The sequence below is a fragment of the Gymnogyps californianus genome, chromosome 1, assembly GCF_018139145.2.
Source record: "Gymnogyps californianus isolate 813 chromosome 1, ASM1813914v2, whole genome shotgun sequence".
In the NCBI taxonomy this organism is placed as follows: Eukaryota; Metazoa; Chordata; class Aves; order Accipitriformes; family Cathartidae; genus Gymnogyps; species Gymnogyps californianus.
Window position 1 is genome coordinate 128,191,609 of NC_059471.1, and position 13,759 is coordinate 128,205,367.

Here is a 13,759-nt window from a genome sequence, read left to right on the forward strand (position 1 = left end):
CAATTATTCCTCCATCTCCTGCTCCAGCACTCACAGGCACGGATGCCCTCAGCAACGCTGCTAGTGGCTGGCGGCTGAGACCACGGGCTAAGCAGTGTGCCGTTCAAAGCGAAGCAGTCAGCCGAGCCCACCTCGCGCTGCCCCTCCACACGCTGTTGCCAGAGCTGGCAGCACCGGCACGCTCACCAGCCTCTTTTCCCCTGAAGGTCCAGATCTTGTTCACGCACACCAGCAACACTGCAAGGGTGATGAGCCTTTCTGACACCCCCTCCCCCCCCCCTTCTTTCCTTGCCTGGGTATCACCAACTTCAGCCTTTCTATCAATCTCAACCACATTTTTCTCTTTTCTCGTCTGCCTCTGACATACCTTCTCTTCAGCACCAGGCACAATTTTTCTGTCCACTGGTCAAAATGATAAATTGAAAATATTTATTTCCAGGAAAACTCACTATCATTTAATTTTTGCTTGTTTGTTTGTTTTAGAAAAGCAATCTTTTCAGATTGGCTGAATGATTTTATTTGACCTATATGAAAAAAAATGCCTTTTCTTTCAAAAAGTCCTCTTTTTTTTTTTTAATGGAAGTTTTCCAAAACAAAACTGTCACTTGCAAAGTGAGAAACTAAAATAGTTCATCTTCTCCAAATAATTTTTCCATTTTTCCTTCCCCAAAAACAAGCATGACGCACAAAGAGCGTAAATCCTCCCCAAACTATGTGTTTAGGAAGGCAAAATAGCACTCCTGCTGACATTTTTCCGCCTTCCTGCTTTTTTTTCCCCTATTTTTCCCTGTGATCCTCTGCCCGTTCCCAAATGCCATCACAGTTGCCGGGCCAAGCTCTCAGAGAGGTGCCTGCATGCAGAAAAGTTCACTGAACTGCTGTGGCACGTTTCGCTCCCTGAATAGTCTGTAGCCACAGGACACCTAAAAAGATTGTATTTTCTTTGAAGTACATGAATACTTTGTATTCTCCCTCCCCTTCCTCCTCACCTTAATTATTCTCTTATTTTGAAACACCAGCTTGCATGCAGTATTTAAATAAAGATGTTTTCAGAGCCACAAGCAGCTTGAAACAGTCAAGCCTCTCAAAATATATTGCAAGTGCCGTACATCCTCCTGTTCAGCACATAAGCAGCAGAGAGCAAGGCACAACCTGGGGAATCCATACAGGACAGGGGGTCACAGGGGCAGCCTTGCCCTTCTGAAAGCTTGGGTTCCCTCACCAGATAAATCCGTGCACGTGAGATGAGACACAGGGTCTCAGCCTGTTCACCAGCCATCCGGTGCAAATCACTGAAGGGTCTGGCACAGCGAACTTTGCTCAGGAAAGTGTCTGAAAATGCAGGGGATGCAGCAGGTTAGAATTGAAGCGGGCAATGAGGGGAAAATATTGAAAGTCGCAATTTGGAAAAACAATAGCTGCTGCAGGGCAAGAGAGAGAATGAAAACACATAAAGAATTTTCTATACATAGAGCTGTATATAGATAAATATATGCATACATACATGTATAGACATAAATACACATAAAAGGGTTCAGAGGGTTTGAGTGACTCAGCAGCTCTACAGACATACATGGCCAGATCACACAAATCTTTGCCAAGGTCCACCAGCTGCGAGGATTTGGCCTTGCCAGATTTTGACAAATCTGTTTTATGGGACATCTTTGAGAGGATGTCCAGGATCCCGTTTGCTTTGAGTCGTGACATTTTGACACCAAAACTTTAGGTGATCCAAAGAGCCACTGGACTCCTGTACGTGTAGAGACCCAAGTGGCTCTAACTGCAGGTCAGGAGGTGGGATGCTGCATGCCTCAAGCAAGTGGCTGTGCTGCTTCAGGTTCACAGCTATGACATGACACTCAGGGCTGGGGCTGGGTTGCTTTTGGGCAGCTGCATCCCTGAGAAGTTTTCTGTGTATTACATGGTGGAACGAACACTAACGGGGAGAGCCACACTTGCACCAGGTGAGGGTGCTACAGACCTGGCAGCTCTTCCAGCTGCTTGAATTGAGCGAGGTGTCCTGGATTATTTGGAGGTGCTTCCCTGAACAGCTGAGAGAAAAGGAAACGAAGCATGCCTCTGCACAGGTCAGGGGAGGCCGCGCACCATAAATGTTTGTGCAGGTAGATGAATAGCTGTGCCCACAGATGCTCACAAGTAGGGCAAGGAGTAAACATGCATATTTGAAAACTCATCCATCTCTATTACAAAAATGAGTCATCTCATCCTAATACCACTTTTAACTTTGCGGAGGCTTATATCAGACACAGCAGGTAGCTGGGAAGTTGTAAAAGACTGCCTGCAAATCTCAGGGCCGAGTGTCCTGAGGTTTGATTGAGGCTTCCCAACTGAGGTGGAGTAACCCCCAAGGCACTCTGCTGGGAATGTGCACATGACCCATAACAGGGGTATATGATGACTTCCCAAATCCACCTGGGGGAGAAAGTAATGCTCCTCAGCTCTTGCCTGATGGTACATCTCTGAATCAGCCCTTCATTATCATCTGCAGTAGATTTTGTGCTCTTATTACCTTGTAAAATCTCCCTGCATTGTCCACATCCCTTGCCTATAAAACCTCAGCAAAGGTGAAAGCTGCTGTGAGGAAGAAATTTTAACCTAATAGAGACATGCTTATAGAGAGCTGGAAAAGTTACTAATGTCTCTCTGTGCTTGAATGTATTTCCTTTTTTGCAATGAAGATTTCTAACACCATATTCCCGGGCCAATGCTGCTCAGTACTTCTGGGTGAGAAGAGGCAGAATTTTAACCGGGTCCTATGCAAGGGCCAGGGGAACACATTTTTAAATGAACTGAAGGAGATAGCCAAGTGCAAACCTTTCAAAGGCAAGAAGAAAGAGACCCTTAAACAAGTTTCATATGCAGAAAAAACCACCCTACAAAGAGCTTTACATTGCAAGGACACATCACACTCTAGTTGCTCCATGAGGCACAGGAGTTGCAAGTTTCATGCTTTAACTTTGTACAGCCAAGGTGATCCTCTCCTCCCTCCCATGCGTTAACCAAGAGACAGGACTAACACAATACAAGTGCCAACAGCTACAGAAAGCAAAGACTACAGCACGATGAGTATGCTGACAGAAGCACAGAGCACAATATTTATTTACTGCCTGTCAATGTCTAGCCTGGATGGGATGCTGCATCTCCATAGCCATTATGAACTACTCATTAGACATTAACAGGACAGGATTTTGTTGCGATCAGGTCATCTGAGTTGATAGGAAAAGGGGCGGCAAGCAGCAGTGGAGGAATCCAAAGTGAAAGGGAAGGAATGACAATCAACTGCTGCAATGGTTACAGTCAGTAATGAGCTGGCTGGCTAGTGTGCATCACTACTGCTTTCTAGTAAGTGGAATTAGGAGCACAGCCATGTGTCAGGGGCTCCATACTGTCAGCTGTTATCAGAGAGATTGATTTAACACAAGTGTCAATGGCACAAGCTTTGGCAAAGGAAAAATTCCCCTCCTAGCTGCCAGGCAACCACAGCATAAAACAGAGTGGTACCAGTGACCAAACAGCCAGAGTGGCTAGCGACCCCTTGGCAAGACACACATTGAAACGCAGCTTTATTAAACATAATAGGCTTAACACTGTGGAAAATTTTGAAACTGTCGTGTACCTGATGCACATAGAAAAAGATTCAGAAATAACCCACTACCATTGAGAAGATGAAGTAGAGCATCCCAGCCGTACTGTAACCCTGCCTGGGAGCATGGGCTCCAAATAACCAGCGCAGCCCTGTTTGCTTCACCCTAGTGCTGGGTAGGGGGAGGAAAATTGGGAGTGGGCAGGTCCCCCTCCCAGGAAACACAGTCTGTAGGAGAGAAAAGAGATCGTCTCTCTGACAGTCCAGTATGAGGATAGCAAAGAGAAAACCTTCAGGGAAAATTGCAGTGTTTCTTGCCGGAATGAGCCTGGACTCTGAAATCAGCACACAATAGATAAGATTGAACACTTGCAGGCCTGGGCCTGTTATTGAAGTAATCTTGGGTAGAAAACAAAAAGCAAATCATGAACTTCTTGTTTACCTTAAGAAATAGATTACTGTTATTCTCCAACTTAGTTGACTGGAATTACCTAGAGAAGTTCAGCCACAGAAGTCTTCTCTGAAAAGTGTAAAAGCTGTAAAATATCTTTTCTCAGCGTTTGTTCCTCTCTGCATCCATCCCATCTACTTAGCAGAGTGATTAACATGACTGTTCACTACATTTTAGCAAAGTTAAAAGACATGCTGTCTATTTTTTTAACTAAGATCTTTTTGCTACATCTTCCCTTTTGGGTGCATATGATTTACGAAAAAGCCAGCTTGGCTTCCAGGTCCCAAGATGGACTATTGGTCTGGAAGTGAAGGGGTAAGAAAAACCCCAAAAAACTCCTATCTTCTGGATATGCGAAGTAACAGGAACTTTCCTGGAGTCAGTAAGGAACAAGCAACCAGTCCCAAGGGGCTCTGCTTACTCAGCCTCTATACAAAACTGAATTATATTTAAAATATCTGCAACTACATTTTCTTTCGTGGAAGCTTCCTGGCCATCCTTGGGAACTGAAGCTGGAGAGGTAAAGACTAGGACTGGAAGCAATCCACATAGGGAGCATGGCCAGAAACAGCAATGGGGACAGAAGGAAGAATTTTCCCAAAATGGGTCACTTTTTCCCTCCCCCCCCAGGAGTACGTTTCCTCAGCTCAAAGCACCAGCCTAATTCACACTGAGAAAGAGTAGAGCAGAAGGCAACTATAAGAAACTGAAGCATGGTTGCGGAGGTAGGTGTTAAAACACATACAGCCACATGCCAAACTCACATTTGTGATCTTGCCAGACTTGTGCGGCACAAAGCTCCCACAAAGGAGGAAAAAAATCAAGATAGACAGACGAGGCTCCTTGCAGCACACGTTTCATTCAGCATTTCAACAAGGAGGCTCAGGGGTGAGATTTCAGGCTTCTTTGCATCTCTCAGTGAAGAGGGTCAGGATTTTTTTCACACGGGGGTGAGCTGGGAGGGAGTGCTGGAGCACACGCAGACACGCGTGTGCCTCTGTACAGCATCTCGGGGAAAGGGGGCAGTAGCCAGCTTATCCTTCTGCCTGTTGTCAAACAGATAATTGTTCTAAAACAGCTGGGCCAGACAATAGCATCTTTAATGGCCCAGCTTAAATGCAGTCGTGACAGAAATCATAATATTTTTTAATCTCCCTTTCCCCAGCCTTCCTGAAAATTCATTTTTTAATGACTGCAGTTGGCTTTAATTTTTGCTCTTGTTTTTAATTCAGATAACTTCTTGAGTCGTGCAACTTCCCTCTCCCACCCCCAACGCTCCCTGTAAATGAAAGGCTTCAATATTTCAAATGCAAAACTAACACCAGATGCTAACAGAACCAATGGGATAGTCTGGTTCACCAGTTCTTGCCACCTTGTTCTGGGACTGATCAAAGATCCCACATGCCCAACAGGTAAGGACTGGGGACAGGGTTTGATCCATCCCTAAGGCACTTAATAAATAATATAAATTCTCCCTTACCATCAAGACCCAAGCAGCACATGTCTCCCCATCACCCTCCCCACATGGCCCGTCTTCAAATGTTTTGATCCAAAGTAGTAAAATGAGATAATGGCAATCTTTGACACTCGAGGTCAGCTGATTGTTCCCACATGGTATCACACCTGCATGGTTATTTTCTGTTGCTACACATTTAAACAAAGGTAGGAAAAATCACTGTATTTTCTCCAGAGTTTCAAAAATGCATAATTTAATTGTTGTTCTTTCACAAAGAACCATTTTAGGAAGTTCCTGTGTAAGTGTTAGAAAACATTTATCATTGAAATTTCTATGCATTAAAATAATTACTACATTTCATAAAAGAACTAAATTTACAACAAAACTCCCCCAATGCTCCCTGTCCTCTGCCCTGCAGCACCCCATGATCTCCCAGTCCAGGATTCCCCTCATGCATGTCATTCTGGATTCTTATCACAGACACACGACGTGGCCATCATCACAGTCCCTGGTCTAAATTTGTCCATTTTTTCAACCTCTGTTTTGTTTGCATCTATGACTTCACACCTCCGAATCCTCTGCTTCATTTTAGACAATAGAATAAAAATGCTGTAAAGCCTAATTTATTTTCATTGCCCCATACATGGCTAAATTTGGCTCTTGGGGCCAATGCCTCCTTTTTTTGTTACGTAATTCACATTGAAGAAAGCAAAACTCATACCTTCTCGATGAAATTTTCATGAACTATGCATTGCCCAGTGCTATATATTCAGCAATATTAACTACTGCAGCTGTTTACATTCAGAAGGCTTCCCTCAGCCCCAGGAAGGACAAAATTTATTTTTATATACTAAAAGAATTTAAATTTCCAGAAAATGCTATGGTCACCTCAGAATATGACTCAGTAACCCAGCTGGAGGTCATGATCCTAGAGCAGGAGGAACATATCCATCATGCATCAATCAACTAGGTAACTTGGCACTTACGCAAGGTAATATTTAAATGAGCCCCTCAGAAACTGAACTCCTTATTGCTAAACACCTAAATGGTTGGCCTTATAGATTCAGTCCAAATGCCTGACTGGCAGTTGCTGGGGCTACAAGATGAAGGATCCCCCCCTCACACATCCATCCAGTGCTCAGCATCCTGCTGCGCAAGGGAGACTTTGCGGCTCCATCTTCAGCATGAATTTGCTCAGAGGGTGAATGGCTGGGGGAGAGGTAAGCAGCAGGGGTGACTTTAAAACACAACTGCACTGCAAAATAAGATGGGCTGGAGCCTGGGGTGCTAAGCACCATCCTATACTTCCGGGGATAATTCAGGATCCAAGATGTAGACAAATGAAATGTGTCATTCAGCAACGAAGGAAAAAAAAAAAACCCGCAGGGAATTGAGTTTCCGAAAGATAACCTGGGTTCTAACTGTTGGGCTCATCTATGTACTACCTAAAAATAGTGACTTATTACAAAGGCCTCTGATTTCAGTGATTTAGGTCAGGTTTAGCATGAGTTCAGGGCCATATCCATATACCACATTGCTGGATTGGGGTTAAGTCAAAACAATATCACCTGAAAATAGGTAGCATTAGCAAGACACTACCTGCTAAAAATCTCATTCCAAAACTCCCATCATCTGAACTGTCACTTTGTCAGGAATAACAGGAAGAGAAAGTTTAAAAAAAACAAACCAAACAACCCACTATCGGCCCACTGCTACAAACTAATCAACACAAATTGTGGTTTAATAAAAACCTCTCTTCTATCAAGTCATGAAAGACAGACAAAAGCCAGGTCCAGTGAACCTTAGAAAAGGAGCAGGGCTGGTAGTTGATGCTCTTCAATGAGGGGGGCTCTCTTCGGCACTGAAGCAGCCAACCCACTTAGAGACACAAAGCGTCTTCAAATAATCTGCATCCAGGATTTGGACATTGGCATTTCCTTTCAGAGGACCTCGGGGTGGAAGTTTTACTAGTCCTGGAGCATGGGGAACCCAGATATAATTTATTTTTCCTTTTCTATTACCACCCAGGAGGCTTCTAGTGAGAGCTCCTTGTTGCACTTCACTTAACACACGGTCAGGTACAGACTGTCTGAAACAGGAGTAGCGTAGATGGGCAAAGCTGCCAGGAAGGGGAAAAAGAACAAAACAACTCCCCACTTTATAGACAGGAAAACAAGGCATGAAAAGATTCATTGCTGTACACGAGATCACACTGGAAATTTGGGGCAGAGGTCACAACTACAGATGGCAAGTCCAGAGCCTGTGCTAGGATACCTGTCTATGACACTGAATCCACAGGGTGCTAAATAGGGAGAGAGACCAAGAAAGGCGAGAGCTTTGTGAAAGCAGCTCTTCTGAAAAGGCATAACTATATTTGATTCACAGAAATGCATGACACATTGGGCGAGCTATGGCCATCAAGAAAAGTGCAGGCATGAAACCTTAGAGGGACAAGAGATGATTAAATCAGGAGGCAGTCAATTTGGAAAAAAGGCAACTCTCCCTCCCACTGTGATGGAGAACTTGTGGAATCCACGGCCATGGGAGGCTGTCAGCTCAGATACCGTGACTGGATAATTTTGGGAGAAATAACAACATTGAAAGCTATGCTGAACATAGGTGAAGGGGAATTCATGGCATCGAGGCCTGGAAAGGGAAGGAAAGAAACACTTTCCCTATTCTTGTACAGTGTTGTACAATTAGGCATATGTACATGTTCTCCTTTGAAGCATACAGGTTGGGCTGTGGTGTTTGCTGCTGTGGGGCTGCGTGATGCAGGGAGGGACAGATGGGCCAAATGGACCTGATCCGAAAAGGGAAATTCTACCTTCCCCTCGTCAAGAGGGTAAATGAAAAGGGAGGAAAAGGAAGGGAAAGAGCAGGAGGAGGAAGATAATGAGAAAGCAAAGGGAAGGGAAAGAGAGAGGAGGGGAAAGAGATTAAAAAAAGACAGAATAGAGAGCTAGGATAAACAGAGGGAAAAGACAGAGCCCTAAAGGATTTGATTAAAAAAGCCACAATGTTTTTCTTCACTCAGCAGCGACACTGCAGACTGCATCTCTGTATCCAAATGACTGAAAGCAAATGGCAGGTCATGCAGCAAATGCCTGTGCCTGTCAAGGGGCACTGCCTGCCCCCTTCCCCACCCCAAACATGCAGGATCGCAGCTCTACACCATCGCTTACCCTAACAGCCAAGGTAGGCACTAGCGTTTGGTGCCACCAAGGTGGCCTCCCATCAGTCAGCACTGCACCTCCTGCACCCTGGAGGCTCCAGCCCATCCATTAGAGCCGGCAGCACAGCTCCCTGTGCACCCGGCCACCCTGCGACTGACGGGGACCATGGCACGAGGGGTGAGACAGCAAGGGGAAAAAAAAAACAAAAACAAAAACAATTGAAGAGGAAGCTGGTGATTTCATACGGCAGCACCCATGGGATTTGTGGGGTGGATCCAAATCACTGCACGCAAGCAGTAAGTGAGGTAAGGAAAGGAGCAAGAGATTAAAGCAGCCCAGCTACACACAAGTGAGCTGCTTGCGTGGTCAAATGAAACAAGCCAGAATTAAGACCAGCTTACCCCAGTCCTGGAAGGGTTCACAGGCTTACGCATGCAGAGAAAGCACGGGCTGAGTTAGCCACAATTCTGTCCTATGTTGCTTATAAAAAACAAAGCTGATTCCCTATGTTTTACAGAAAACCTGGTTTCAAAATATGGCAATGGGACCCACTTCACTCATCCTCAAAGGGAAGCAGGAATGCCCTTAAACAGCACAGGAGAAGGGCTGGAGAGGACGATTGTCCTCCAACAGAAAGCACAGGGAGAATTCAGCTTTGCACCACGAAAATTCAATTGCCATGTTTAGACCTTGGAAAGCCTGGTAACTTAATGTAGCCTGTATTTACTGAAAGCATCACAGGAACCAAAATTTATGGTTTGAAATGGGTCCGTATGGGAAAACGCTCCCAACACCTATGAAATCCTTTTGCTACACAGGAATACCGTTACAGGACTAGCTAAAAAGGAGAAGTGCAACCTGCCGTATCACCACTTCTTTGCGATTCTGGCTTTTCTTACAGTTTTACCTCTGCTGAGGCCCAACTGCGCTTGCATGGTGAAAAAAAAAACGGGATCACACAACAGTGTGAGATGCTTGCAAGCATCTCCTACAGCCAGCCCTTTCCTTAAAGTCATTTCTGTTTAGAGATAGCATATCTCTTTACAGTTCTGCAGCTCTCTCCCTAGCAGGCCTTTCATACACATGAAAAGAAATATCTGATCAAATATATTCCTCTATCATGGCTTTGGAAATATTAGCAAGATTTAATTAATATATAATCATATCAGCAGAAAAGAGTTAATTGAAATATTGAATAACTACAACTTTAACAGGATTGGAACATAATGCTTTAGACGTACTAAGCAGATGATTTATCCACCATGCTATACAAATTTTAGTTAATAGTTGGGCAAAGACTTTAGAGCTATTATTTTTAGCAATAGAAGGGTATTCCCTAGGTTGTGTCAAGGGATGTGTGCTGAAAAGCATTGTGAAAAATCAGCTTATTGTGCGTTTTCTTCTCCTATTAGAAGACAAGGAGAAAAATGTGTCTGACATTGTTAATTGGGATCTTGTGGTAATGCAGCAGTATGTGCACAGAGACACAAACGAAATTTCAGTGCAAATTCACTGACCTTAGCCAAGATATATCCAGGGAAGAAAATTACTAAATGAATTGAATTCTGTGACATGAAGCATGTATTACATTCCCAGGTGTCATATTAATTGTGCATGGTACCAGCAGGACAGTTGTAAGACAGGTACAATATGCCTACAATCCCTGTTGAGGTTAACTACATAGCAAAGAGAGGTTAGCAAAGAAACAGGCCTGAACTACAAGCCACCGTCTCTACCTTCAGATTTTGCAGAAACTTGTTTACAGAGCTGAATTCTGCGTACGCGGTTTCCTTCCTGCAGCCATGGGCCAAAGTCTCACATGTCAATAAAAATGAAGACATTTGGGAAAAAAGTTGACTCTGACTAAAATAATCCAGATGTGGAAAATCTCCAGTCAAACAAATCAGCAACTTTGCAAAGATGCACTTACGTTAAATCACGGACTAGGCTGGCAGAGACTGGTGTTTATCACCAGCTTGCAAGTAGAAAACGAACTGATGAATCTCAGATGAGATCTCAGGGAGTGCGATTCATGTTACAAAATCAGCCACTCAGTAAGGCAGCACTCGGTACCAAACTCGTGTTTCCTGCAGTTTTCCCTAGACACTGCTTTCAATTAATTCCCTTGGGACCTTGCATTAGTCACATAGTTGCATGGTGTCTCTCTCCCCTTCTGTGAAATGGGAAGAATAACACTTCCTTTCCACCAGGGACATACGCAGATAATCATCTCAACAGTTGTGATTAGACACAGTGATAATAGGGGCACAAGTACTAGAGAGACCGAGGAAGACTGAACTACTCTCTGCAAAAGGAGAAAATTGACCTAGCTAAAGCAAGTGATGTGCCTGGCTTAGTATCCAGGAGCGAATTTCAAGCCCCTGCAAAAGCAAGGATGAAAAACTCTGCTGCAGAAAGACACATATGCAGAATTCATGGGACTGTATAAAATGTCCACCACTTGTCATGTCTTCCACTCAAGTTTGTTTGGATATGAACATTTACTTTGAAATTACCACTGGTATGTGCAGGTACACAGAAAGACAGAATAAAGATGTCTGGCTACACTCATCCCAGATGCTCTTTTTTCTATCTGCTTTCACAGACAATTCTCTTGGATCATGGGCTCTCAATTTGTAGAAGAATGAGTGAAAGTCCTGTTAAAATAAGGATTGACCTAAGCTTCTGAACAAAAGTTGAAATCGAACGCAGGACCTTCCCTCCCCAATATCTTTGATAGTAAGCAAAAAAGGTTTTAAAAGACTCTTACTTATTTGGCATTTGCTACTAGAATCTTTCTACCTCAGGTGTGGAAAATATACAAGAGTGTATCCCACTACACTAATTAAATATGTTCAATTCATTTTTTTTCTGGCCCAAAAGATTTGGTTGCAAAGCCTAGAGAAGTTGCTGTATTTTATATGCTGATTCAAACCAGCCCTCCATGTTCTTGAAGGATTTTCAGGGGGGGAAGTAGGTAGGAGGTATAAAATCACCCAAGCATGTACAAAGTCCTGAAATGATAGGGCAGAGCCGCAGGATACCAGGATTGTTCCACATTACTGAAGCTTCATCTATTCTCTTTTGTCCTGAACAGACAGGCCAAAGCAAGCAAAAGACCAGACGCGTCTTTGCAGCTTTTCCTGGTACGTTTACAAAAACGCAGCGCGCCAAGGCTCGTCAGGGAAATCTCTGCAATGTCCAAATGCCAGCTCATGAAATGATGCATTGCTTCCCCAGTGCACCTTCTGTGCCAGTGCGGATCCTGACCCCAAATCCCTCTCTACATACACAGGTAGGGCTGCAAGATAGTGCCCTCAAAACAATGGTATGGCCCAGTGCAGAGAAGAGACTACCTGCATGTGCGGAAGGGAGGCAGCACCTCAGATGGAGGACAATTCAATTTTAAATGTCAGATAGTAAAAAAAAAAAAAAAAACCAGCAGAAAGACTCCTGTGTAGCTTAAGATACCAAAGAGAAGTAGCAGACCACTGGAGTTAGCAGAGCCCCAGCAGAGGTGCAGACATGGGAGTGAGAGGGAGTTCAGAGCTAATCTAGATCCCAGCTCTCCCAGCTGGGAACACTGGGGAAAGCAGCACCAGAGCACAGAGGGTACAAAGAGCTGATCCCTTTCCCAGCACGAAACAGCATAATAATATGAGAAGAGTTGTATCATTAAATACTATACAATAATTCAATAATAACTACTTATGATTTACCTAATTACTTATCTCTGTTCCATAATGTATTGTCTTACTACTTATTAATAGACAGATAGACTTTAATGGAAGTGAATGGTCAGTGCCTCCCTTGGGCTATTGTTAAAGGCTGCTTTCATTTTTATCTGTGAAGACTATTCATAAATAAGCCATCAAACCACCTACTGGGAGATGAAAAATCTCTGTTATGGATCCAAGTTTCCCCAACTGATCCCATGTGCTGTCACCGGCAATAGGAATGGAGAGAGGATCAGACTTCAGTCCTTGGCAAGAATCACTCCAGATCCAAATTTTTTTTGCTAAATGGATTCAGAGTAGCCCCAGCCTTTGAGGAGACAGCAGGAAGACTTTGCACCAGCCTGCTCTGCTTGTGCAGAAACAATGAGGAAAACAGCAACAGAATTGGGGGCGCCTGCTCCACTGGCTTTCACAGCTTTAGTAACGAATCTGAGAACTAAAACCATTAATTTCACAACTGCAAGCAACAATGGAGCTTCTGCCAGCATTCCCGCCTTAGCCAGGTCTCCTTACCTCTGCCATGCCGGCATTAATAGATTAATTACTCCCAGTAATACTTTATGCCACTGATGACAATTTCCAGGGGACAAACTGAAACAGTCTTTTTCCGAAGTCATGCAAAATGCAGCACATTTAGCAGAAAAGGAACAACAACAAATCCCAAAATGAATGCTACAGGACATCTGTATTCAGAATATACATATATATGTGTATTCAGATCACTGTAAAAAAGCATGAAGTCATACCTTACTTTCTTGCCCTCAAACCCTGGAGGTCCATTAAGCCTAAGCCTAGCAGTATTTACATTTGGCACGTTAACATGGCAAAGCCTTCCAGGAGCAGGCAGGGTAGGGATTTGGGGAGGTGAGACAGGCAGCCAATGTTCCTGCTTCATTGAATGAGATCCCAAGAAGCCGTTGTGCTTTTTTTTGTCCCCTCTTTTCTCTCACGTGGTTGATCCCTCCTGCCAGGAAGGTCCTAGGAATGAGGTCTTGCAGCATCTGAAACCAGCAGTTGCACCTGGCATTAAAATAACTTTAAAACACTTCCCCTCCCCTCAAATTACGGAGCTTCTTCCTAGCCCTCCACCCATAAATCACACATGCAGGAGTTGTTTGGGAAGCTGGCTTTGACTGCTGAGCACAGATGCAGGCTGGGAACAGAAGTTATAGGACTCCGCTCTCCGTGGGACATATAAACCAGTCTGAACAATACTTCATCTCGCACTTCAGCACAGCTCAATCTCACCGGCCATATCAGAGAACTACAGCACTGCAGCAGGGTCTGTGAACAGGTCCTGGCTTTAGGATACTGAACACCAGGTTCCTCTAAACT

At 44.1% G+C, this 13,759-nt stretch overlaps 1 protein-coding gene and 1 long non-coding RNA gene across 2 annotated transcripts in view; both read right to left on the reverse strand.

The window, feature by feature from the left end:
• The window catches only part of LSAMP (limbic system associated membrane protein), a 1,011,998-nt gene that overhangs the window by 664,683 nt on the left and 333,556 nt on the right, over positions 1-13,759 (reverse strand). The gene's annotated exons all lie outside the window — the stretch shown is intronic.
• Positions 13,350-13,759, reverse strand: part of LOC127021894 (uncharacterized) — a 54,679-nt gene continuing 54,269 nt past the window's right edge. The window contains exon 3 of the long non-coding RNA XR_007767272.1: positions 13,350-13,425. This is a non-coding gene — a long non-coding RNA (uncharacterized LOC127021894). The remainder of the gene's footprint in view (positions 13,426-13,759) is intronic.